Source organism: Sander lucioperca, chromosome 4 (genome assembly GCF_008315115.2).
Source record: "Sander lucioperca isolate FBNREF2018 chromosome 4, SLUC_FBN_1.2, whole genome shotgun sequence".
Lineage (NCBI taxonomy): Eukaryota > Metazoa > Chordata > Actinopteri > Perciformes > Percidae > Sander > Sander lucioperca.
The window spans coordinates 28,782,318-28,807,133 of NC_050176.1; the positions used below are offsets into that span (position 1 = coordinate 28,782,318).

Consider the following 24,816-nt stretch of genomic DNA (forward strand, 5'->3'; position numbering starts at 1 on the left):
GAAGGGTATGTGATGATGTGGGGGTATGGTGAAGGGTATGTGATGATGTGGGGGCCAAGGGAACTTTATCAGGATGCATAGTATCCTGGATCCATGAAATAACTGGCCTTTAAAAATAAACATCTGCCTGCCTCTATGGGAATTTAACATAGGGGTGTACTCACTTTTGTTGCCAGCGGTTTAGACATTAATGGCTGTGTGTTGAGTTATTTTGAGGGGACAGCACATTTACACTGTTATACAAGCTGTACACTTCATACTTTACATTGTAGCAAAGTGTAATTTCTTCAGTGTTGTCCCATTAAGATATAATGAAATATTTACAAAAATGTGAGGGGTGTATTCACTTTTGTGAGATACTGTATATATAGGCCTATATATATATATATATATATATATATGATTGTTTAAATTCACTGTTATGTATTGTTTTTTAAGAATATTATTTCTTTTGTTTGTCAAGCAATTTTATTCTATTATGTTTACATTCTTGTCTTTTCATAGTCATAGTTAATATTTCATAATAAGCTATTGCACTGCACACTCTACCATAGCACCTTATCAGGGTCATTACATCACATGGTCAGTCCATACCAGACCTTTGTTATCACTTCACTAATTGTTAACTCTTTAAATTTCCATGAGTGATTTTTATGTATGTGAGATATATGTGTGTATGTTGTGTGTGTTGTGTTATGTTTGTCTAAGCTACTGGATGCCTAAAATTTGATGAATAAAGTATCTATCTATCTATCTATCTATCTGCTATCTGTCTGTCTGTCTGTCTATCTATCTATCTATCTATCTATCTATCTATCTATCTATCTATCTATCTATCTATCTATCTATCTATCTATCTACTATCTGTCTGTCTGTCTGTCTGTCTGTCTGTCTGTCTGTCTATCTATCTATCTATCTATCTACTATCTGTCTATCTATCTATCTATCTTCTGTCTGTCTGTCTGTCTGTCTGTCTGTCTGTCTGTCTATCTATCTATCTATCTACTGTCTGTCTGTCTGTCTGTCTGTCTGTCTATCTATCTACTGTCTGTCTGTCTGTCTGTCTGTCTGTCTATCTATCTACTATCTGTCTGTCTGTCTGTCTGTCTGTCTGTCTGTCTGTCTATCTGTCTACTATCTGTCTGTCTGTCTATCTATCTGTCTACTATCTGTCTGTCTATCTATCTATCTATCTATCTATCTATCTATCTATCTATCTATCTATCTATCTATCTATCTGTCTGTCTGTCTGTCTGTCTGTCTGTCTGTCTGTCTGTCTATCTGTCTATCTGTCTAGATGAACCATGAGGTGAAGTCATTTGTGGTTGTGTTGGCTGTCACATTTCTTGATTTTCTTTCCATACATCTCAACTTTTCGCCTTTACAGGCAAAAAAAAACAACTAAAAAAGAGTATTAATAGTTTGATTTTCTTTGCCAGAAGGATCTTGGGAAATTATGTTACAATTGTGATTAAATTCTATTACAGGATTAACCCTTGTGTTGTCTTCCCGTCGACCACGCAACTTTCAAAATGTAAAAATTATTTCAACATTTTTGTTGACACTTTGTGGCTTTTCCCAATATTTTTGTCGTTTTTTTCTGAGCTTTTGAAGTTTCAGCTGGGTTTTTCAACATTCTTTTTTACATTTTTTTTTATTTTTTAAATGCTGTAAAATTGAATAAAACACCCAAATTCAATGAAAGTAGTGAACTGATCATTTATTTCACTTGTAAAGAGCGTTGTATAGAACCATCCACGTTCCTTGTTTTTGTTTGAAATTATTTGGTTGATAGAAACCCAAATTTCTGATATAGAAACCTTTTGAAAATGGGGCAAATTTGACCTCGACGATTTGACCTCGACAACAGGAGGATTAAAACAAACTCTGGAAAGATACATTGCTTAGCTTCCGTGTCGGTACTCCTGTCAGCTTCTCCAAAAAACGTTGTGCCGACCGCCATCTACTGTAGCTAACACACGGACTATGGAGAAGTATACAAACACAATTCAAAACATCTGGACTATCCCTTTAAGAAGCATAACTGACCTACCCTAGAGTGTACCTTTAGGAGACTGAAAACTGTCGGTACACGATCCGTTCTGCCTGCACGATCCGTTCTGCACATGCGCAAGATAATACTGTTTTACCGAGGATATGACCTGCACGATCTGTTCCACGCTAGCCTATGGCTTGCCTCCACCGGGAAGCTAACGTTAGTTTAGCTAACAGCTAATTCGGCTAACCGCTAGCTGACAGCTAGATTCAGTCTAAAATAACGTTAACTCAAACGTAATGGGAAAAGCAGCTACAGCTAAATTAAGACTTCACAGTAATAACAATAAAGACAAGTATTGAGTAATTGGATTTTAAATGAGCACAAGTAAAGTAGAACTGACGTAACAGCTGTTATATATGTTAGGTGTTTGTTATATATGTCAACGTTTATTTTCAAGTTTTATTTTGAGGGTCTTTTGAAGTTATTACATGCTGTCTCAGCTAGCAGTTAGCCGAATTAGCTGTTAGCTAAACTAACGTTAGTTTGCCTGTGGAGGCTAACGGCAGACCGCTACAATCAGCTAGCGGTTAGCCGAATTAGCTTTTAGCTAAACTAACGTTAGCTTGGCTGTCGACCGGAAGCGTGGAACAGATCGTGCAGTGTCGTAAATCCTCGTACAACCGTGCATGCGCGAACATTTTGCGCATGTGCAGAACGGATCGTGCAGGCAGAACGGATCGTGTACCGACAAAAACCACCAAGCTAAACGTCTCCGTGGCAGGAGACGAGTCGGGGGGGAAATGCAACGCTACCAAGCCACAGCCGAGAAATGTGCATCGCCGCAAGTCAGGTTACGGCATAGGGTCCGTATCTATGGGTTCCTACGTATGTACCCACGGCGTTGATTTAACCCAGAAGCATAAATTGGCCTTCAGCAATTGTGCAGGTGGAGCAACATGAGGTCTTGCTCAATGACGGTTTCGACCAAATTACCACCATTAAAGAATGATTCCCATACCGGGAGTTGAACCCGGGCCACCTGGGTGAAAACCAGGAATCCTAACCGCTAGACCATATGGGACATGTGATGCAGTTTTCATTAACAATTAAAATCAGATTTATTCAAACACGCTTCAGAAAAAAAAATTGTTTTGTGATCATTTTGTTTTATTGAGATTTAAAGCTTTAGTGTGTAACTTTTTGATATTAATGAACGTCCGTTACATTCAAGCCGTTGCCAAATGAGTTGCTACAAAGCTAATTAAGACCATCAGCTCCACACAACTCTCTCTGGATTTCTCAGTATGACTATGTTGCGACTTTCCCGCACAGAAACTCGAGTGAAGATAATTACCTCTTCTGAAGAGTCCGTCATGTTTTTTTAACCCTAGAGTTGTGCACCTTTAGGAGACTGAAAAATGCTAAGTTATGCCTAAAGCTAACCAAACTGAGACTGTTTCATTAAGGGCCCTGACACACCAAACAGACACTGATCAGTCGGGTCCCCGAGGTTCAAAAAATTCCTCAGAACACACTGAGGCCACGCCGACTTGAGCGTACGCTCTGCGCGTGCGCAAACGTAATACGTCTCCATACCAGCAGGCGGCGCTGCTCTGTATTGTTTCCATTAACAGTCTGATTGTTTCCCAGAAAATGAAAACCGGCAGCTGATTGGACGAACGCGTCACGTGGTTCTTTTTTCTCCGGAAATTGACTGTCATGGCGGCTCGTTCAGAATACGATCTCATATTGGACTAAAATAGTTCACCGAAACGTGTTTCTGAAAACATTTTAAGAGAGAAATAGGCCGTGCAGTTGCTCAATCTGTCTTCATTTCAGATCAACAAAGGTCAGTTTAAAAGATTTTCGTCAGATTTTGTGCGGCTCATCCGCTCCCCATTTCCGGGTGAGTCCTGACTGCCGTGTCCCCGACTGAACATGTCGGGTCGGCCAAAATGAATGGTGACGGCTCCTCGGACGGCCGACGGCACGGGACACACCGAACAGACTCGAGTCACCGACCTCGCCAGGCGGCCCGACGCCCGATATTGGGCTGGTGTGTCTTCTCTATAAGACTTGCGAGACAACTGCAACTTTTACATTAAAAACGGCAAACACATTTCAAACCAAACTGACGCCCGTGACCATTACGTTCTCTGGTTTAGATATTACGACGGAAAACGCTCAGCAAATATAACGGCACATTTAGTTTTGTAATTTACAATGTTTTTCTACACATAACTCAGTAGTTTCGGGGCCTAAACCTAACCAAACTGCGACTGTTTTACAATCTGTAAGAATACTTTAATCCTCCTGTTGTCATCGGGTCAAATTTGAACTATTTTCAAAAAGTTTCTATTTCAGAAATGTTGTTTTCTTTCAACCAAATTTTAAAATAAAATAACGATGATGGTTCCAGACAACGCTCTTCACAAGTGAAATAAATGATCAGTTCACTACTTTCACAGGATGTGGGTGTTTTATTCAATTTTATAGCATTTAAAGAAAAATTGATAGTAGAACGTTGAAAAACGTAGGAAAAAACATGTCAAAAAAGCGCAGAAATAAATTGACAAAAACATTGAAATAAAGTGACAAAAATGTGGGAAAAGCTTAAAAAAATACGTCAAAAAAGCGCAGAAAAATATTGACAGAAAAAAATTGTCGAAAAAGATGACCAAAACGTTGTAATTTCTTTTACATTTTGACCCAGAAAAACTAAAAGTTGCACGGTCGACCGGGAAGACAACTCAAGGGTTAAAACAGCGACTTTTACGTTCAAAACTGCCACCATTACGTTCTCTGGTTTAGACATGAGAATGGAAAACGCTCCTATAGATTATTTGATTTTTTGCTTGAGGACACTTTGACATGCAAAGCAGGGATTGAACCGGTTCGATCAGAAAGAACGGTAAAATGAGCTTCCCATACTGGGAATTTAACCCGGGCCACCCGGGTGAAAACCAGGAATCCTAACCGCTAGACCATACAGGACATACACCACGTGCGATCGCCAGCCATCCTGCTTTCCTTTACTGTACTACTAGTACTCTACTACGAAGTTCTGGCTTATTGAAAGATTATTTTGTTTCTACGCCCCCTGGTGTTTCGGAAAATACTGCAACGAATGATGCGTTGAGCATAAACATCTCCGTGGCAGGAGATGAGTCAGGGTTGAATGAGTCGGGGGAAATGCAACGCTACCAAGCCACGGCCGAGCGACGTGCGTCACCGTGATGTGTAGTTACATTTTTGGAGAGGTACAAGTCATACGGTACGCATCTACGAATTCCTAGGTACGTACTCATGCCGTTGATTTAATCCAGAAGCATAAATTGGCCTTCAGCATTTGTGCAGGTGGAGCAACATGAGTTTAAGGGTCTTGCTCAATGACATTTTTGATCAAATCTCCAACTGACTGACAAGACAACCATCTGAGCCACCATTGAAGAATGCTTCCCATACCGGGAGTTGAACCCAGGCCGCCTGGGTGAAAACCAGGAATCCTAACCGCTAGACCATATGGGACACGTAAGTTAGTTCGCATTAAAAATGAAAATCAGATTTGTTCAAACACGCTTCAGAAAAAAGTAGTTCAAGTAGTTTTATTATAATTTCATTTTATTGAGATTTAAAGCTTTAGTGCGTAACTTTTTGATATTAATGAACGTCCGTTACATTCAAGCCATTGCCAAATGAGTTGCTACAAAGCTAATTAAGACTATCAGCTCCACACAACTCTCTGGATTTCTCAGAAGATTATGGCGTCCGGCGACTTTCCCGCCCAGAAGCTCAAGTGAAGATAGTTACCTCTTCTGAAGAGTCCATCATGTTTTTTTAATCCTCCGTGTCCTCCTTGGCTACTAGCAGCTGCGTGGAGGGGGGGTGGGGGTGGTGTGAGATCACGGAAGACTTGTATCATGTGGACGCGGCAACAGTTTTGTTGTCATTACTTAGCATTCCTCATGGGGGTGACAGAAACTACGCACTATAGCTTTAAGCAATGTCGGAGGTTAGTTAAGTTTAGGTAAAGTTTGGAAAGCTCATTTAGCCTCTGAATGATCCGCCTCAGGCCTGTAAATATAATGCAAATTTAGCTTTTTTTTAACGATCTTTTTCTAAACTTAACTAAGTAGTTTTGGTGCCTAAACCTAACCAAACTGTGACTGTGTTCACAACCTTTAAGACATGTTTAAAACAGCAACTTTTACGTTCAAAACTGCCACCGTTACGTTCTCCGGTTTAGATATGAGGAAGGAAAACACTCCTATAGGTTATTTGGGGTTCAGTGTTTCCCTTGAGGACACTTTGACACGCAAAGCAGGGATTGAACCGGTCCAATCAGAAAGAACGGTGGATTGAGCTTCCCATACCGGGAGTTGGACCCGGGTGAAAACCAGGAATCCTAACCCCTAGACCGTATGGGACATACACCATGTGCTATCGCCAGCCATCCTGCTTTTCTTTACTGTACTACTAGTACTCTACTACGAAGTTCTGGCTTATTGAAAGATTATTTTGTTTCTACGCCCCCTGGTGTTTCGGAAAATACTGCAACGAACGATGTATTGAGCATAAACGTCTCCGTGGCAGTAGACGAGTCAGGGGGGAAATGCAATGCTACCAAGCAATGGCCAAGCGTCGCCGTGATGTGTAGTCACATTTTTGGAGAGGTGCAAGTCGTACGGTCCGTACCTACGTGTTCCTACGTACGTACTCATGCCGTCGATTTAACCCAGAAGCATAAATTGGCCTTCAGCATTTGGGCAGGTGGAGCAACATGAGTTTAAGGGTCTTGCTCAATGACCCTTTTGACCAAATTGCCAACCTTGTGTTTGAAGAACGACCCTCTGAGCCACCATTAAAGAGCACTTCCCATACCGGGAGTTGAACCTGGGTGAAAACCAGGAATCCTAACCGCTAGACCATATGGGACACATAAGTTAGTTTTCCTTAAAAATGAAAATCAGATTTGTTCAATCACGCTTCAGAAAAAAAGTAGTTCAAGTAGTTTTATGATAATTTCGTTTTATTGAGATTTAAAGCTTTAGTGCGTAACTTTTTGATATTAATGAACGTCCGTTACATTCAAGCCGTTGCCAAATGAGTTGCTACAAAGCTAATTAAGACTATCAGCTCCAGTAAACTCTCTCTGTGATTCTCAGTATGACTATGTTCAGAAGATTGTGGCGTCCGGCGACTTTCGCGGGCAAAAACTCGAGTGAAGATAGTTACCTCTTCTGAAGAGTCCATCATGTTTTTTTAATCCTCCGTGTCCTCCTTGGCTACTAGCAGCTGCGTGGAGGAGGAGGGGGGGGTGGTGTGAGATGATGGAAGACTCCTCATGGGGGCGACAGAAACTACGCACTATAGCTTTAAACAATGTCGGAGGTTAGTTAAGATTAGGGTACAAGCGGCCGAAATGGGTTTCCTCAGGAGGGTGGCTGGCGTCTCCCTTAGAGATAGGGTGAGAAGCTCAGTCATCCGTGAGGAGCTCGGAGTAGAGCCGCTGCTCCTTCGCGTCGAAAGGAGCCAGTTGAGGTGGTTCGGGCATCTGGTAAGGATGCCCCCTGGGCGCCTCCCTAGGGAGGTTTTCCAGGCACGTCCAGCTGGGAGGAGGCCTCGGGGAAGACCCAGGACTAGGTGGAGGGATTATATCTCCAACCTGGCCTGGGAACGCCTCGGGATCCCCCAGTCGGAGCTGGTTAATGTGGCTCGGGAAAGGGAAGTTTGGGGTCCCCTGCTGGAGCTGCTACCCCCGCGACCCGTTACCGGATAAGCGGAAGAAGATGGATGGATAGTTAAGATTAGGTAAAGTTTGGAAAGCTCATTTAGCCTCTGAATAGGGGCTTTCCGACCGGAGGGATTTTTGCAGTTCTTAGAACTAAACGTTCCTAGAACACTTCTTTCGTCGTGTTTCGACAGGAAAAATTTGGGGATTTTTAAGTTCCTCTGGCCGCAGTAGCGTACTTTTTTAGCTCCTACTTCAGAGCAGGGTCTTTTCCCTTTTCCTAGGTGTACTTGATTGGTCGAACTTATAAGTCACGCCCACTGCCAACTCAGAACTTGCAGACAGAGCAACAACCAACAACGGGACATTTTTAACAATTTTCACCATCTTATTCATCATTAAATTCACTTCTGACAACGTTTTAGGTGAGAAATTAACTGTTTAGATTTCGAATATAGGCAGTCTTGCGAAAATTGACGCTGAGTTGACAATTTGCTTCAAAGTTTTCGGAGTTGAGAAGCTAGAAAGCGTAAATAAGAGGCTTTTATTTCGCCGTTGACGGTTTGTTTGTTTAAATATCACAACACATGTCCATCATAAGATTAACGAGTTAGTCTTTTTGGAGTTAAACTCCACAAGCGTGTCCTCCGGCCGTCACACACACACACACACACACACACACACACACACACACGTCCACAGCGCAGCAGGCAGAGGCGGAGTCTGTTCCGAGTATAATAAAGCCCCGTCTGTGTTGAGCAAAACACTACGTGAATTACTACGAGAATGGACGGACATTCTGACGTCCTCCTCCATGCTGCTTTGTTGTTGTTGTATGTGGCGCTAAGGTCTAGTGACGATGCTATAGAGACCGTTGCCGTGCTTGTGTCACTCCCTTACCCCTCCTACCAGTCCCTATGGCCACTTGGCCAGTGGGAATGCAAACGGAAAAAAAGATTTTGGGGGAAGAGTAGTTTTTAGAACTGCTTAGAAGTGTACTTTTCCTCTAAAAAGTACAAGTACTATCGAGTCGGAAAGCCCCTATTGATCCACCTCAGGCCTGTAAATATAATTGCAAATTTGCTTTTTTTTAATGATCTTTTTCTAAACTTAAGTAGTTTTGGTGCCTAAACCTAACCAAACTGTGACTGTTTCACAACCTTTAACACATGTTTAAAACAGTGACTTTTACATTAAGAACTCAGGGTTTTCCTTGAGGACACTTTGACATGCAAAGCAGGGATTGAACCAGTCAGATCAGAAAGAACGGTAGAACAAGCTTCCCATACCGGGAGTTGAACCCGGGGCGCCTGGGTGAAAACCAGGAATCCTAACCGCTAGACCATATGGGACATACACCATGTGCTATCGCCAGCCATCCTGCTTTCCTTTACTGTACTACTAGTACTCTACTACGAAGTTCTGGCTTATTGACAGATTATTTTGTTTGTACGCCCCCTGGTGTTTCGGAAAAATACTGCAACGAACGATGCGTTGAGCATAAACGTCTCCGTGGCAGGAGACGAGTCAGGGGGAATGAATTGCCACCAAGCCACGGCCGAGCAACGTGCGTTGCCGCGATGTGTAGTTACATTTTTGGAGAGGTGCAAGTCGTACGGTCCGTATCTACGAGTTCCTACGTACGTACTCATGCCGTCAATTTAACCCAGAAGCATAAATTAGCGTTCGGAGCAAAGAGTTTAAGGGTCTTGCTCAATGATACTTTTGACCAAATCGCCAACCTTGTGGCTGAAGGACGACCCTCTGAGCCACCATTAAATAGCACTTCCCATACCGGGAGTTGAACCCGGGCCGCCTGGGTGAAAACCAGGATTCCTAACCGCTAGACCATATGGGACATACACCATGTGCTATCGCCAGCCATCCTGCTTTCCTTTACTGTACTACTAGTACTCTACTACGAAGTTCTGGCTTATTGACAGATTATTTTGTTTGTACGCCCCCTGGTGTTTCGGAAAAATACTGCAACGAACGATGCGTTGAGCATAAACGTCTCCGTGGCAGGAGACGAGTCAGGGGGAATGAATTGCTACCAAGCCACGGCCGAGCAACGTGCGTTGCCGCGATGTGTAGTTACATTTTTGGAGAGGTGCAAGTCGTACGGTCCGTATCTACGAGTTCCTACGTACGTACTCATGCCGTCAATTTAACCCAGAAGCATAAATTAGCGTTCGGAGCAAAGAGTTTAAGGGTCTTGCTCAATGATACTTTTGACCAAATCGCCAACCTTGTGGCTGAAGGACGACCCTCTGAGCCACCATTAAATAGCACTTCCCATACCGGGAGTTGAACCCGGGCCACCTGGGTGAAAACCAGGAATCCTAACCGCTAGACCATATGGGACACATATGCTCATGCACACTCAGCTCCATACAACTCTCTCTGGATTTCTCAGTATGACTATGTTCAGAAGATTGTGGCGGCCGGCGATTTGGTAATTGTAAAAAGAGCACTCAAGTACAGATACAGATAGACGGTGTGGACATTGAAATAGTAAATGAAATAAGTTTATTGATGTAATAATAGATGAGACAATAAGCTGGAAATCTCACATGAAACATGAGATATAAAAGATATAAATATGAAGCCATTCATGATGACTATTATATAGTAGTGGAAAAGGGGTAGGATTAAATAAGCTTCTGCTTCTTCCTATTGCTTTTCGGGACACGTTAAATTAATATTTTGTTTTGTACTTTTAGCTTTTATTGTATTATTTTTACATGTTTGAAATAAAGCATCCATTCATTCAAATATCAACTATACTTGCAATGATTTGGTTCCGCTGTAGACCTGCAGGTGTGGTGAGTGCTCTCAACATGTGGACCGAGAGACTGATAGAGAAGCTCTCTCTCTCGCTCGGCTCTGAAGTTTATGGAGAGATCGTACAGTCACTTGACCCAGCTGCCACATTCCTTCTGTATCCAACATCTCGGTAATGAGGACTTGGCTCGCTGGAGCAGACGGAGCAGATAACAGCGGCTCACCTGGCTGCTGCACACACAGGGGAAATAACTTCAACACAAAGTGGTCAAACAGACACTTGGAGGAAGCAGGAAAACCTTCTTTGGTTGGAGTAACATCGTACTGAAAATCAAGGGGAAAAAAAGATGGAAGTAAGCAAGGAGGATAAGAAATAGAGAGGCGAATCCCCTCCCCTTTCCGGTGGACCCCATTGGACCTTATTTCCAGGAAAAAAATATGTACGGTAGTCATAAATTATTAGAGAGACTAATCATTTTTTAATCCGTTTCAGCTAAGCGGTCAAATCCAGTGCACAGCAGCAGTTTATTGAACTTTACAACTTGAACTTACAATCTAAGTGCTTAAAGGTGCAGTAGGTAAGACTTATAAAACTAACTTTCTGTCATATTTGCTGAAACTGACCCTATGTTCCAGTAGAAATACATGAAGCAGGTAATTAAGGCTCCTCTGGCCTGTAGTAAGATTTGCAAAAATCCACCGCTCCCTGTTCAGATGCACCAATCAGGGCCGGGGGGGAGGGTGGGGTGTCTAACTGTGTCAATCACTGCTCAGGCACATACATTTCATAGCGTCCTCCCCTTCCCCCTTCCCCGCGAACGAGCTGCAGATAGGTTTCCTCCCCTTCCCCCCTCTTAACACACGCTCTATCGTGCACAGCTCTCCCTTGTGGGGGGAGGGGCTTAGGAGACCGTTTTGGACTTTAGCAGAAAGGGGGGGGAGGGACTGAGAAGTTGTTGATGTTCAAATTTTTTGGCTAAGTCCTGGATCTTCACAATCCTACCTACGGCACCTTTAAAAATAAAGTATTTATCAATCACATACAATTATAGTAATATACATGGCTTCAAATTAACTGTCTTGATGACCAGCCAACATGGCTAGTAGATTTTTAAAGTTACCAGCCAATCAGATTTTCCACTAGCCACGTGGAAAATCGTATTTTCGGGAAAATATTGCAACGAACGATGTGTTGTGTACCCACGGCGTCGATTTAACCCAGAAGCATAAATTGGCCTTCAGCATTTGTGCAGGTGGAGCAACATGAGTTTAAGGGTCTTGCTCAATGACCCTTTTGACCAAATCGCCAACCTAGTGGTTGAAGGATGACCCTCTGAGCCACCATTAAAGAATGTTTCCCATACCGGGAATTGAACCCGGGCCGCCTGGGTGAAAACCAGGAATCCTAACCACTAGACCATATGGGACATACACCACACAAAAATCTAAATTACATTTGTTCAAACACACTTCAGTAAAAGTAGTTTAAGTTGTTTTGTGATAACTTTCATTTTGAGATTTAAACAAAGTAATTTTGGGACGATGGAGGGTAGAAGTTCATTAAGTCACATAGTGATGTAAATAAAATAAAAAAAATAAAAATTGTCAGGTTGTGTTCTACATTTGAGACATTTATTTGAGGACGTCATCTTGGGCTTTGGGAGACAACTGATCAACAATTTTCTGACATTTTACAGACCAAACAACTAATCCATTAATCAAGAAATGAAAATAATCTTTTAAAAGTTGCAGCCCTAATTTAAACGTGAGCAAGCGATGTGAAACTCTATCAGCTTTATTACAGCGTTGCTGTTATGAAAGCCGCTCAGCTGTAACAGCTGCTCCAACTGACAGACTGACAGACACCTGAGGAGCCGCAGCAGACACAGGAAATGAGAAACAACTCATCATTCAGTGTCAGAGTACAGTACAGGCAGGCAGCAGCGAGTCCTCACACAGAGAGGAGCATGTAGCTGTCAATCAGCGGCCCCTTGGCCCCGCCCCTCTCATTAGGAAGGCAAACAATGACAAAGAGGAGGGAGAAATCAGACACCAGAGCCACGAAACCAACTGACCCCATCCAGTACCCATCACCCCCTGAAACACAGAGGGGTGTGTGTGTGTGTGCCTGTGTGTGTGTGTGTGCATGTGTGTGTGTGTGTGTGTGTGTGTGTGTGTGTGAGTGAGTGAGTGAGTGTGTGTGTGCCTGTGTGTGTGTGTACCTCTGTCTGTGTTTGTGTGTGAGTGAGTGAGTGAGTGAGTGAGTGAGTGAGTGAGTGTGTGTGTGTGTGTGTGTGTGTGTGTGTGTGTGTGTGTGTGGAGGGAATTACTTCGATGTGTGTGTGTGTGTGTGTGTGTGTGTGTGTGTGTCTGTGTGTGTGTGTGTGTGTGTGTGTGTGTGTGTGTGTGGAGGAAATTACTTAGGTGTGTGTGTGTGTGTGTGTGTGGTTGGGGGGTTAACTTCCAATCCTTTTAGGATTATGCCCCCCTCTCCTCTCTCTGGCTCTGTTCTTCGCTCTTTCACTCTGCTGCCCCTCGGGCAATCACGTTAAAACTTGCATGGCCAGCGCTCATTCAGATATCTCTAACAATGCGGAGCAGCGGTAACCATGTGAGCGCTGGCAGAGCACGCTGGAATGCACAGATTCTGTTCCCCCGTCACTCCCTTGACTAACTAAAGGGGAAATATTGAAGGCGATAAAGCATTTCCCAGATGTCTCCGAGCAAAATGGCTGCTTTTTATTTTTCTTTATAAAGGACGATTAGAAGACAGGAAAAAGTCACATGAATTCAAATCACATGTGATCATTGAACACACCTTAGATTTTATATGTAGATGTGAAATTTAAAGTTTCTTGTGCGAAAGTTAAGCTTTTGCCTTTTTCAATTTTAGGTGACGTTTTCACACAGGAAACAAACACTTTCGTGACACAACACGATCATTTTTAGGTCGTTTTCGGTCACTTTATTACCTACATTGGATATATTTATTCAGGATTATCATTTTTAAAATGCATTCTCATGAACTGGTTTGTGTGATATTGTACAAAAAACCTAAGCTATATATTTATTTAAAAACACGCGGGACACGATCCCCCGGTCTCCGGGGGGGAAAGTCCTGTGTTGTTTGACCCATCCATAACCCCAACCAACCTCACTGCGCGGATTTTCGGCTTTTCATACTACTCCCTACCGTAGTCGTGCTGTGATCACGAAAGATGCTTCCCATTGAAATACATTAGTTTAAAATTTGTACTCACCACCACGAAAAAAACCGACATAAACGTGTGCGTGTACACGAATCGAGAGATTAAATAACGTGACAATTTCACGAACTGCCGTGAGACTGGGTTGTTCACAACGTTAATGACGTGTTTAAAACCGCGCCCGTCTCGTTGTCTGGTTTAGATGCGAGGACGGAAAACGCTCCTGTGGGTCGGATTAGAGGGTAGGAACAAACAACCACACGGTCATATGGGTTGGAGGACTTGTTGCACTAGTGGGCAAGAAAGAGACTTGTCGACATTCTTAGTACAAAGGTTAAAGCCAGCCCTTTCAAACAGAATCACATATCTTTTAGAACGAGATTATTACGTTTATTAATTTGTCTAATACAACACATCTAGCTACTGATGTCGGTGCTGTAGTAAGAGTATAGCTCTCTCTCACTGTACGTCACTTTGGATTAAGTCTCAGCTAAATGTCCTAAAATGTGAACGAACACCATGCAAACAGCACCTGATCCTCCACCACAGAGAGGAGCAGAGGGCAGAAACCAGCGCTGCCGTCCCTGCCCCTGCGTGTGCAGGAGCAAGGCAATCGTCATCCGGCCTTATCTCCAGGTCCAGTCAAACTAGACGCGGCGAGAGAGTTTGCTCCATCATCAGAGCAGTCCATTTGATAGGATTCTGGCACTGCAGCTAATCAATCTGCAGCACAGAGCTGCCAGAAGACCGGTAACAAAGCTCAAAGAGCCTCACAAATGGCCCAGTCCCAGGGATAAGCCCCTGCACAGGATTACATATTGATTTTGAGCGTCTAAAAAAGCTTATCATATAAAACCGCCACACACTACAAAAGTAGCGGAGTCTATGCATCATGAATCCGTCTTTTAGAGAGGAGCATCAACTTTCAAATACAGAGACCCCGAGCATCAACCAAAACAGAAATAAATGGCAGAGAAATCAATGGTAGGGGTGAGGTGTGGCGGCTCATTGTTGACTGGGGAATCACAACTCGACCTTGCCTTGTCTCTGTGGCGGCAGTGGGGGAAGGGGGGGGGAGGCTGCATGTTTGCTTCTTCGTATTGTGTCGATTTATTTATTTTTATCCTCAAAATTCTTCAGCTTTCATTCTTATGGAAATTAAGTGTTCAATGTGTTTTCAATCTTTTTAGGTTTGTTTTCAATAACGTCGCTATCGGGCTAAAACATTTTATTAAGATTAAGATTCAACTTTATTGTCATTGTGCAGAGTACAAGTACAAAGATGACGAAATGCAGTTTGCGTCCAACCAGAAGTGCAAAAAAAGCAGAAAAGTGCGATGCGATATATACAAAGTATAGACAGGTGGTGCATAGACAGGACAATGAAATCTAGTGCAATGTAGACAGTAGTGTACAGTTGGTTTACAGAAGGTGGTTTAGAGTAATATAAATTAAATATAAATATGTGGAGTGTATTAGCAGTTACTTTATGTCCCAAACTGTATCTTTTCAGGCGTTTTTAGAAACTTGAAGACATTGCTGTTACAGGCTTGCAGGAAACCTTCATCGCGAGAAGTTTGAGGACATCTTTCACTCCCCCCACTGCACTCAAACCAGGGATGCACCGAATCCAGGATTCGGCTTTGGATTCGGGCGAATATTGGGCTTTTTGATCAGGGTTCGGTTTCTGCCGAACCTTAGAATTTTTTTCCACCAAACCGAACCCTACGCTTGCACTACGCGCGCTACGCTGGTTGACGTAATGACGCTGCCATTGATTACGGGAAGGTGTTTACGTAGGTGGACCGTTCAATGAGGTAGGCTGTGAGACAGTGAAAATGGAACTCGTGAGCAGAAAAAGAGTAGCCTGGTTGACACCAGACCCTTCTCAGCTGTAACTGAGAGTGGGGGGTCTGGGAAAGCTTCATTCACAGCCCATTTCCAAAGGGGCGTCACCAACGGATGCCGCTCAAATGCCTCTGGGCGCAATTTGATAGTCCTTCAACCAATCGGTCGGGTGACGTAGCAGCGACAGCGGCATCAACGGGTTCGGTGGCCGTTATGTTGAATGTAAACAAGAAGCTGCTTGCCATCGCTGCGCTATCGTCATCATGTAAAGCCCGCCTCAACGGTTGTGACTGGTGCCTCGATTTGGAAAAATTGGAAATGGGCTTGAATGGGCTCTTGGCCAGACGGACTTGCAGAGCAAATCTCAAATTTGCCGGAAGTTTGTCAGGGTTTTCCCAGGCTAGAAAAAGTGTAGTTTGGCAGTACTTTCAGTCAAAAGAAGGCCATTTAAGTCCAGCTACATGTTCAATTTGCAATGCCGATTTATCTCGTGGTGGCGAGGACCCTAAACTATAAACAACATCACCGACCGCTGTTAAAACATTTGCGTATGAAACATCCAAAACAATACGAGTTGTGCAACGTTGTTTACTTCATTAATGTGTTTACTGTGTTAATGGACTGAGGATGGGAGTAGGATTCGGTATTTGGTTTCGGATTCGGCAGAATCTTAACCAGTGGATTTGGAACCCCAAAAATCTGGATTCGGTGCATCCCTAACTCAATCACACACACACACACACACACACACACACACACACACACACACACATCACCCTAAAAACAAACAAAAACCTGCATGTCCTTGATACAAGAGGCAGCGTCAAATATACAGCCTCTTCCCCTTCCATCAATAATCCGCACTTAATAATCAGGAGATTAACTGATATCAGGTGTGCAGATGACTGGCGGCAGGCACAGGAGGGAGGCTGAACAGCAGAGCGTCGCCCCCCCCCCCCTCCTCCCCCCAAACATAAAACTAATTAGAATTGATTTATTATGGATCAGGTACCTTATCAGGTGAGCGAGAGAATTACCATGGTGAGCCAAAGGGCGCTGCTGAATGGTAAAATCAATCCGAGTCAACAACGAAAACGAAACTGCTTCTGCAATTTTTTTTCGAAATCATGTCATAATTTTGCATTTTTACACGTAAAGTGAAATATTAATTCCAGCAAGATGTAGCTGACGAGTGTGTATCGTGTAGGGCTGCAATTTGGGATATCACGTGCGATAAATAAACAGATATTAAAGTGTGCTCAGTTCTGCTTCTTTCAGTATTCTGCTAAAATGCAACAAATTGCTTGTTGAATTTAAAAACAAATGAAAGGAAATCCTTTCCAACGTTCTTTTATTGAACAAATTGAACATTGAATTGAACATAAAAAGCACCAATGAAAAAGAATGACAGTTACATTTCAAAGTGCAGCTTTCTGCTGATATTTTCTTTCAACTAACACAAAACAATCTGAGAGTGTCTTTCGCGATGTGTCTATCCAATCAAATGTCCTTTTTTAAATATCGTTTTTTTGGGCTTTTCTGTCTTTAATGGACAGGACAACTAGGTGACAAAGGGGAGAGAGAGGGGGTGTTGCAATCAGCAGGGGAAAAAGGACCCAAACGCAGAGAGAGACAAGCAGGCAGGAGCAGCGTTGAAACTCAAAGATTTATTTCCTCCAAAAAACAAAAACAAATCTATGGAGTCCTGTGAGCTGCAGGCAAAAACCAATACCGGGAAGAAAAAGGAGACACGGGAAACTGACTGACGCAGACACACACAAACTGACACAAGGGGATACAAAACGATCTGACAAGAGACAAAGGGAACACAGGGGTTAAATACATGAGGTAATGAACAAATGAGGGACAGGTGACACGAAAGGTGAAACACATCAGGGCGGGGCAGGACAATCAACAAAGGCGGGACCACAAAAAGTAAAACTAGACAAGACAGGACAGAAAACAGACTATCAAAATAAAACAGGAAACAGGAACCACCGACAAAAACCTGAAATCAACTAAACACAGAAACTTGACAACACAGAACACAGAAATTAACCAAAAAATACACAATAAACCAGGAGATAACTAAACAGAAATATACAGAATATACAAACACAGGGAACATGCACAAATAAACAATAAAGACGACAGAAATGAACAAACTGGTAACAGAAATATCCCTAAACCGTAACAGGGGGAAGACGTGCAGGAAATCATCACAGGTCGGATTAGAGGCATAAACCTCAATGTATATGTGCGACTGCTCTACCCACTGAGCTAACCCGGCCCTCAAAGCTCCTAAATTTACGACTTTATATGTTGGGACTGTTAAAGATCACAAGCTTTTTGTCTTGAGTTTTAATTTTGTTGTGTAAAGGACTTTGGGTTGCATGTTTGCATGAAATGTGCTTTATAAATAAAGTTCAATAGAGTTGAAGTAGAGTTGAGTTAATAAAGCAGACGCAGAGGGTTGTAGGGAGCCAACCCCAAACTCTCGCCCCAAACTCGTAAACTACGGACGTTTGGGCAGTGGATGTCAGCGTCGAAAATATCCCCCTTCAGCGTGTGTGTAGAACGCACCGGGGAGAGCAGCAGCTACACTGCGTTTGAAGATGACGTAGCATTAAGAGCGACTACGGTAGCGAGTAGTATGAAAGGCCAAAAATCTGCATTTGGAGGTTGGTTGGGGGGGTGGATGGGTCAAACAACACAGGATTTGAACCCAGGAGATCGTTCTTCTTTTCCTAAACCCAACTGTCCCGGTCTTGTCCAACGTGTCATAGAAACTTACCTTTTAATAAGCCCACCCACGACCTTTTCCTTAACCCTTGTGTTGTCTTCCCATCGATCATGAACGTTTTTGTCACTTTTTTTAAATGCTTTTTTTTAAAGTCATGGTTAATAAACCCAATTTATATATAATTATACCTAATTTTTGAGTTTAAAAAAGCATAAATTATGAATTATTTTGACTAATAGTTAAGATCAAAGGATGTTGAGTGAATCAAAAACTGGTATGTCAAAGTTTAGTCCGGATACTGTTTTGAAACTATTTAAACATTCTTTTCAAATGCTATAAAATTGAATAATACACCTAAAATTCAATTGAAGTAATCATAAATTTTACCCGCATAGAATGTTGTATGGGTGCCATACCATACAACGTGCATCCATGTTATTTTTGGGCAATTTGGTTAAAAGTGGTCAAATTTGACCCAAGGACAACACAAGGGTTAACCTAACTGCGTCAAAAGTGACGCCAATTGTTCCGACCCAGCGCATTTAGATATGACGCTAAGGGAGACTTTTAGCATCAATAACAACGCCAAAGGCACCTGACCAAGTGTTCGTATTTTACGTGACGAGAGTGAGAATGTGTTGAGGGAGCGGATACCTGTAAATAAAAGGCACCACTAAAAAGAAAAATGACAGTTACATTTTAAAGTGCAGTTTTCTCATATTTTCTTTCAACTAACACAAACAAAATCTTTGAGTGTCTTTCGTGATACATCGCAGCCTTTCGCGATGTGTTTGATATCGGCAGTTGATATCGCAATGACAATAAAACAAATGATATATTGTGCAGCCCTCGTATCGCGTCCAGTGAAATTTGCTCTGGCAACGTAACGTTTTTGACCCTTGTGTTGTCTTGACGCCAACCATTTACTTGTTGTCCTCTCAGGTCAGAATAGAAAATGAACACTTTTATTTTGACTTTTTTTCAATGTTTTTGTCCCTTTTTTGACACTTTCTTTAAAATGTTTTATGTCTTGGTTTTTTGACAGTTTTTTCAATGTTTTATGTTGGGTTTGTGTCCCTTTTTTCAATGTTTTTGTCCCTTTTCGGACACTTTTTTTTAATGTTTTTGTGCCTTTTTTTTTAATGTTTTTGTGCCTTTTTATGTTTTTGTGCCTTTTTTTATGTTTTTGTGCCTTTTTTAAATGTTTTTGTGTGTTTTTTTTGACTGTTGATGCTTTTGTCCACTACCTCCAGTACTGTATACGCGCCACTCACCAACTTAATACCACTACTGTTACACTTATTTTTGGAATTCATGGTCAAAAAATCTGAAATTATGAATTATTTTGACTAATATTAGAGTAATGTACGTTGACGGATAATCACAGACTGGTGGATGTCAAAGTTTTAGTCTGAATACTGTTTAGAAACCATTTTTTTCAAATGCTATAAAATTGAAGAAAACACTCAAAATGTAATGAAAGTATAGTGCTCATTAATTGTACTTGCGAAGAGCATTGTAGGGAACCATCCATGTTATTTTGGGGTAATTTGGTTAAAAAGAAACCCATATTTCTGATATAGACATTTTGATAACGGATCAAATTTGACCCGAGGACAACATGAGGCATCGATGACTGGAGAGCCTTGTGTTCAGCAGCTCGTGGAACCCTCCCCAGCCTCCTCGTTCTCTCCCTGGGCAACTTGTAAAAACTTCATCAATATGTTAATGACTTAATCTTTAAACACTTAAAGTAACCATTAATAAACATTGATTTGAACACTTGCCACCAGTGACTCGCATTAAGCCAGTGCAAATAGCTGATACACAAACTGCAACGGAGGGCAATTTGCGGAGGATTACCAACGGAAAATGGACACACGGGAGACATTGATCACGCTTTTCAGTGGCGGCGATGAAACGAGGCTGATTCACGCCGTCAGAGGATGACTCAACCTTTCTTCTGTCGTTGAGGTCAACGAGCTTTTTCAAAAGGGAATATGCGCTCTAAAATCATATTGTTCAAGAATCCTGTGACACAGCCAACGTTTCCTTCTCACTGAGGCCACCCACAGTCAACATACACACACACACACACACACACACACACACACACACGTCTGGGCTTGGCTCGACTTAAACTTAAACAGCAATTAAACATCATTTTATCCCCGTGATCTGCAGAAAACACGGACACATCTGTCACAGAGGCAGAAAACAAGAGAACGAACGCCGTCAGCCGTGTCTCAATGAAAAATAATACTCTACAATCTCTGTGCTTCACAGCCTGGAGGCTGAAAAGTAATGCACTGCAATTCGCACGTGTCCCATGTATTTATTACTGAATGCAACATGTTGACTGCTGCTGTATAAGACCAGGAAAGTACTCATAGGGAGGAGGTCGGGGGGGATGTTAGGGTCCTAAAACACAGGGCTTTCAAGTCAGGGAGCAGAAGAAGTTAAGAGGAGATCACAAGACGTTCATCCAGGAAACAGGTGTTCGTGTCCCGGGAGTACAATTTAGGGGGACCGATTGTTTTAATCCAAACCACAATCTTAACCTAACCCTACAAGCATTTGAAGAACAGACTTAAAAACTTACAAGCATGACTATGAAATTTAAAGAAACAGATTAAAAAGCCGACAGGCATGATTATGCAATTTCAATGTGACAAAAATAAGTGTGGGAAATGCAGGAATGGAGAACTTCAAGTGACGTGCGTCGACCCATGCTCTTGCCTTTGATTCCCCATACCAAACTGCCAAGTCGTTTGACGAAGCAGGGGGAATCATCGTGATAACTTTCACATCACCTAACCCTTAACCCTAACCCTAACTGTCAGCTTAAAGGTGATCTAAGCAATGTCACACATTTTTTAGGCTACAACATTTTTGTCACATACAGAAAACATCTCCCCACTATCCGCTAGCTGCCTGTCCCCTGAACACACTGTAAAAAAAAAAAACACGGTTTCTGTAGACAGCCCAGGCTCCACAAACGGCAACAAAAATAAATTGTGCCAAACTGCACCACCAAACAAACAGTCTTCCAGCTAATAACCGACAAGAAGGAGTTAGTTGAGCCATCACCGCAGCAGCGTTAGCACGTAGACTACTTCCACAATGCGCGTTTGGGTGGTGATGGCGCAGTGGATATGTGAATGCCTTTGGTGTGGGAGTTCAATTCCCACTGCGATACATCAACCAATGTGTCCTTGAGCAAGACAATTAATCCAGAGAGGCATGCGGCCTCTGACATATATAGCAATTGTAAGTCTCTTTAGATAAAAGCGTCAGCTGAATGACATGTAATGTAACGTTGAACCGTGGCGCATGCGTTTTATCGGCTAAATTTAACAGCAACGACTGCTGAATGGGCCGTCCCTTCATGGTGCTCTGTACGCTGCTCACAGTTATCGTCATATGATCTTTCGGCTTAACTTAACTGTGAAGCCCACTAAACTTTGTCACCTGACCGGCCGGTGGTCACGGTCATTTTGCACGATATCATACAAATTGTTGGGCATGCATTTTCGTACGAAATCAAATTAACCCGTTCACAAGAATGCGTTAAAACATTAGGACATTATTACATTAACAATATCCACTATTCAGTACATGTAGACATGCAAGCACATTCTGGCATACGTACAAAATATAACTGAACTTCAGGTTTCAAATGGTCCGAGTTGAACTACAGTTGATAGTTTTCGAGGGAAAAACTACAGTCTGCCATCAGATCTACGCCAGTGTTGCACAGAAAAGCATTTGCTCATGTGAGGTATTTAATCTAATCCGCAGCCCGACAAAGAGAATCCTACGTCTGTGTATTGCCGTGAGTATTGTCTTCAGTCGCTTGTGTTTTCTGATTAATAGACATTTTGGCGGAAGGCCCGGTGCTGCCAGTCACCGAGTCACAAACTATAAATTATTCTTCTTCGTTCACTCAGACTCATATTTCTGCCTCTGCTTGCACACATTCCCCCCCGCAGGTTTGGTTTGTTCATTTATTTTGGCATTTCAGGCCTTTGTTTGATAGAACAGCTTAGACAGGAAATGGGAGAAAAAGAGAATGACATGCAGGTTGGAACTGAACCAGCAGCCGCTGCATCGAGGACTGAGCCGCTGTATATGTTCACATACTCTACCAGGTGAGCTACCCAGGGTCCCTGGTTTTGGCATTTCTAAAGTAATCAACAAAATGATCATAAATAAAAAGATTCAAGGAGGTATATTGAAGAGCCATGTTCCGGACGGACCATATGTCCGTTAAACATCTTGCACCCTGTGCAGGGCAGCGCAAAGCCCGACACAAGTGTCTTTGCTAGTTTAAGACTGATGCAGTTGTCAATTTCCTGTCCAGCGCCCATGTCATGTCTGTGCTGGTCTTACAGGGAGGTGTGTTCAGGTGCATTCTGGGTGTATTGCTATCTTGAGGCAGTGGGAAGTGATCGCGCCATTGACCAACAAAAACCTGGTCTAAAGTCAATAACGCAGCATTTCATTGTTACTTTAACAGCAAATTAGAAAAATGCGCCTAGGCTCATGCACAGCATGCGCACACTATGCTTGTTACACACACAGGGATGCACAGCAGCACACACACATGCAGAAGATTACAAATAAAAATATTACAATGTAAAATAGTATTATGATATGGTCGGGTGCTTTCACTTCACTTCACGCACGAGCAGATCAGTTTCTTCTCCTGAAAATCTCTCCTTCCTGCTCAGCAAATCCTCCATCATAATAGCAATGCTCCAAGGTCCAAACGCGCCTGGCTTTTAAAGGGAATGGAGATGACACTGATTGGTTTATTGCATGTTACACCCAAAACACACCTCTGATTAATGAAGACACTAAGTACAACCCTTTAGAACCATGCGCCTGGCGAGCGGACCCTTTTTCCCACCGTCAAACTAGAAAAAGTGGATTCTGACCCGCCCTAAACGCACCTGCGCCAGGCGCTTCACACCGTGCGCTTAGATCGTTACAATAGGTCCCCCTGGTCTCTTCCCTCTTACTGGTAATGTTTTGCTGCTTCCTGTTGCTCTAAACGGCCTCTGTGCTGTCTTCAGAAGGCTTATTTTGTTGCTGTTGCTGTCTCCATGGCATTTTGTTGTCCATCATCTCATTGGTTTCAAAACATCTCGCCAAAGGGCTGCAGCTGAAAATTAGCCAGCTGTTTAACATTGGCACATTTACAGAAATGTTGATTAATCTAAACAAATAAATAGAATTGTGTAGAATCATCAGATGTCCTTGTTCCTCTCTGGTGATTATGCTTGCATGAACTGATCTGCAGCAAACATTGGGGTGAAATGTGTTGCACACTGTCAGCGGTCGCATCAGCAGCCATCGCCTCGCTCTGTTTTGCCTTGCAGCGAGGCGACTTGTCATCTCACCCTGAGGGGAAACAGCATGTTACATGACATTCATGAGAAATTCAGTGATGGTGAAACAGCTTTGGCTTGCTGTTTGCAGTCTTCACATAGAGTCAGTAGCTTTCTCTGGCTGAGCCGAGCCAACTGTTCACACATCATCATCTAACCTGCTGTTCAAACTGTGGGCAGTTTCCCAAAATCACTGCACAGACCGGCTGCTGGAGAGTTGCTCGACATCCTGAATTCGACCCACATCTTCGATGGTGTTTTAAGCCCCCAACACATCTTCCAGGCAGCGCTGCATGGAAGGCATTAGGGTTAGGGCTAGAATTAAGGTTAGGTGCCTTGAAGTTGACAGTCGCAGCGCTGCCTTGAAGTCGACGGTGGGGGCTCAAAACACCATCGAGCATCTTCGAGACTGTTTTCTCTCGCGCTCCCAGATTTTGTTTGTTCAAGCAGCAACATACGACCTATTTTTACATTTCTAGGGGCAGCGCACTCTTTCTTTCTTTATTTTTTTTTGATTATTTTTTTGGGCTTTTCCGCCTTTAATTTGACAGGACAGCTAGGTTAGAAAAGGGAGAGAGAGGGGGAGGACATGCAGGTAATCGTCACAGGTCGGATTCAAACGCTTGACCTCTGCGTCGAGGCATTAACCTCTAATTATATGTGCGCCTGCTCTACCCACTGAGCCAACCCGGCCACGGCAGCGCACTCTTTCCACCGTAGTAATTATGACGGGATCAAAACAGGAAGTAAGGTGACGAAATGACTTTCACCTGGGAGAGCGGGGTTCGCGTCCTGTTTGAAAATACACCAAACAGGAAGCAGCAAACGGCTAGAGCCAGTGGTGTTTATGGTTGCTATGGCGCCATGTTAAGCTAAACGCTAAAGAGGGAAAGTTGCAGATGATCTACCTTTGTGAAGCAAGTCATCCAACAGGAGTTTCACTAGTGGATAAACGCAAACCTCCGGGTACTGCCGCCATTCATCTGCATGTACGGCAGAACAGAAAATCTGCAAACTTTCCCTCAAATTACCAGCTAACGCTAGCGGTAGCTAGCTAGCTTGGTTAAATGGGAATTGGTACCTATGTTCCAACAGCCCTATGTTCCCACATT

At 42.9% G+C, this 24,816-nt stretch overlaps 6 non-coding genes across 6 annotated transcripts; all 6 read right to left on the reverse strand.

Moving 5' to 3' along the window:
* Positions 1-3,008: 3,008 nt before the first annotated feature.
* trnae-uuc lies at positions 3,009-3,080 on the reverse strand. Its single transcript has one exon. It is a non-coding gene; the product is annotated as a tRNA-Glu (tRNA).
* Positions 3,081-5,455: 2,375 nt separating this feature from the next.
* On the reverse strand, positions 5,456-5,527 carry trnae-uuc. The gene has a single exon. It is a non-coding gene; the product is annotated as a tRNA-Glu (tRNA).
* Positions 5,528-9,010: 3,483 nt separating this feature from the next.
* trnae-uuc lies at positions 9,011-9,082 on the reverse strand. Its single transcript has one exon. It is a non-coding gene; the product is annotated as a tRNA-Glu (tRNA).
* Positions 9,083-9,516: 434 nt separating this feature from the next.
* Positions 9,517-9,588, reverse strand: trnae-uuc. Its single transcript has one exon. It is a non-coding gene; the product is annotated as a tRNA-Glu (tRNA).
* Positions 9,589-10,022: 434 nt separating this feature from the next.
* On the reverse strand, positions 10,023-10,094 carry trnae-uuc. Its single transcript has one exon. It is a non-coding gene; the product is annotated as a tRNA-Glu (tRNA).
* Positions 10,095-11,869: 1,775 nt separating this feature from the next.
* Positions 11,870-11,941, reverse strand: trnae-uuc. Its single transcript has one exon. It is a non-coding gene; the product is annotated as a tRNA-Glu (tRNA).
* Between the last annotated feature and the right edge of the window lie 12,875 nt (positions 11,942-24,816).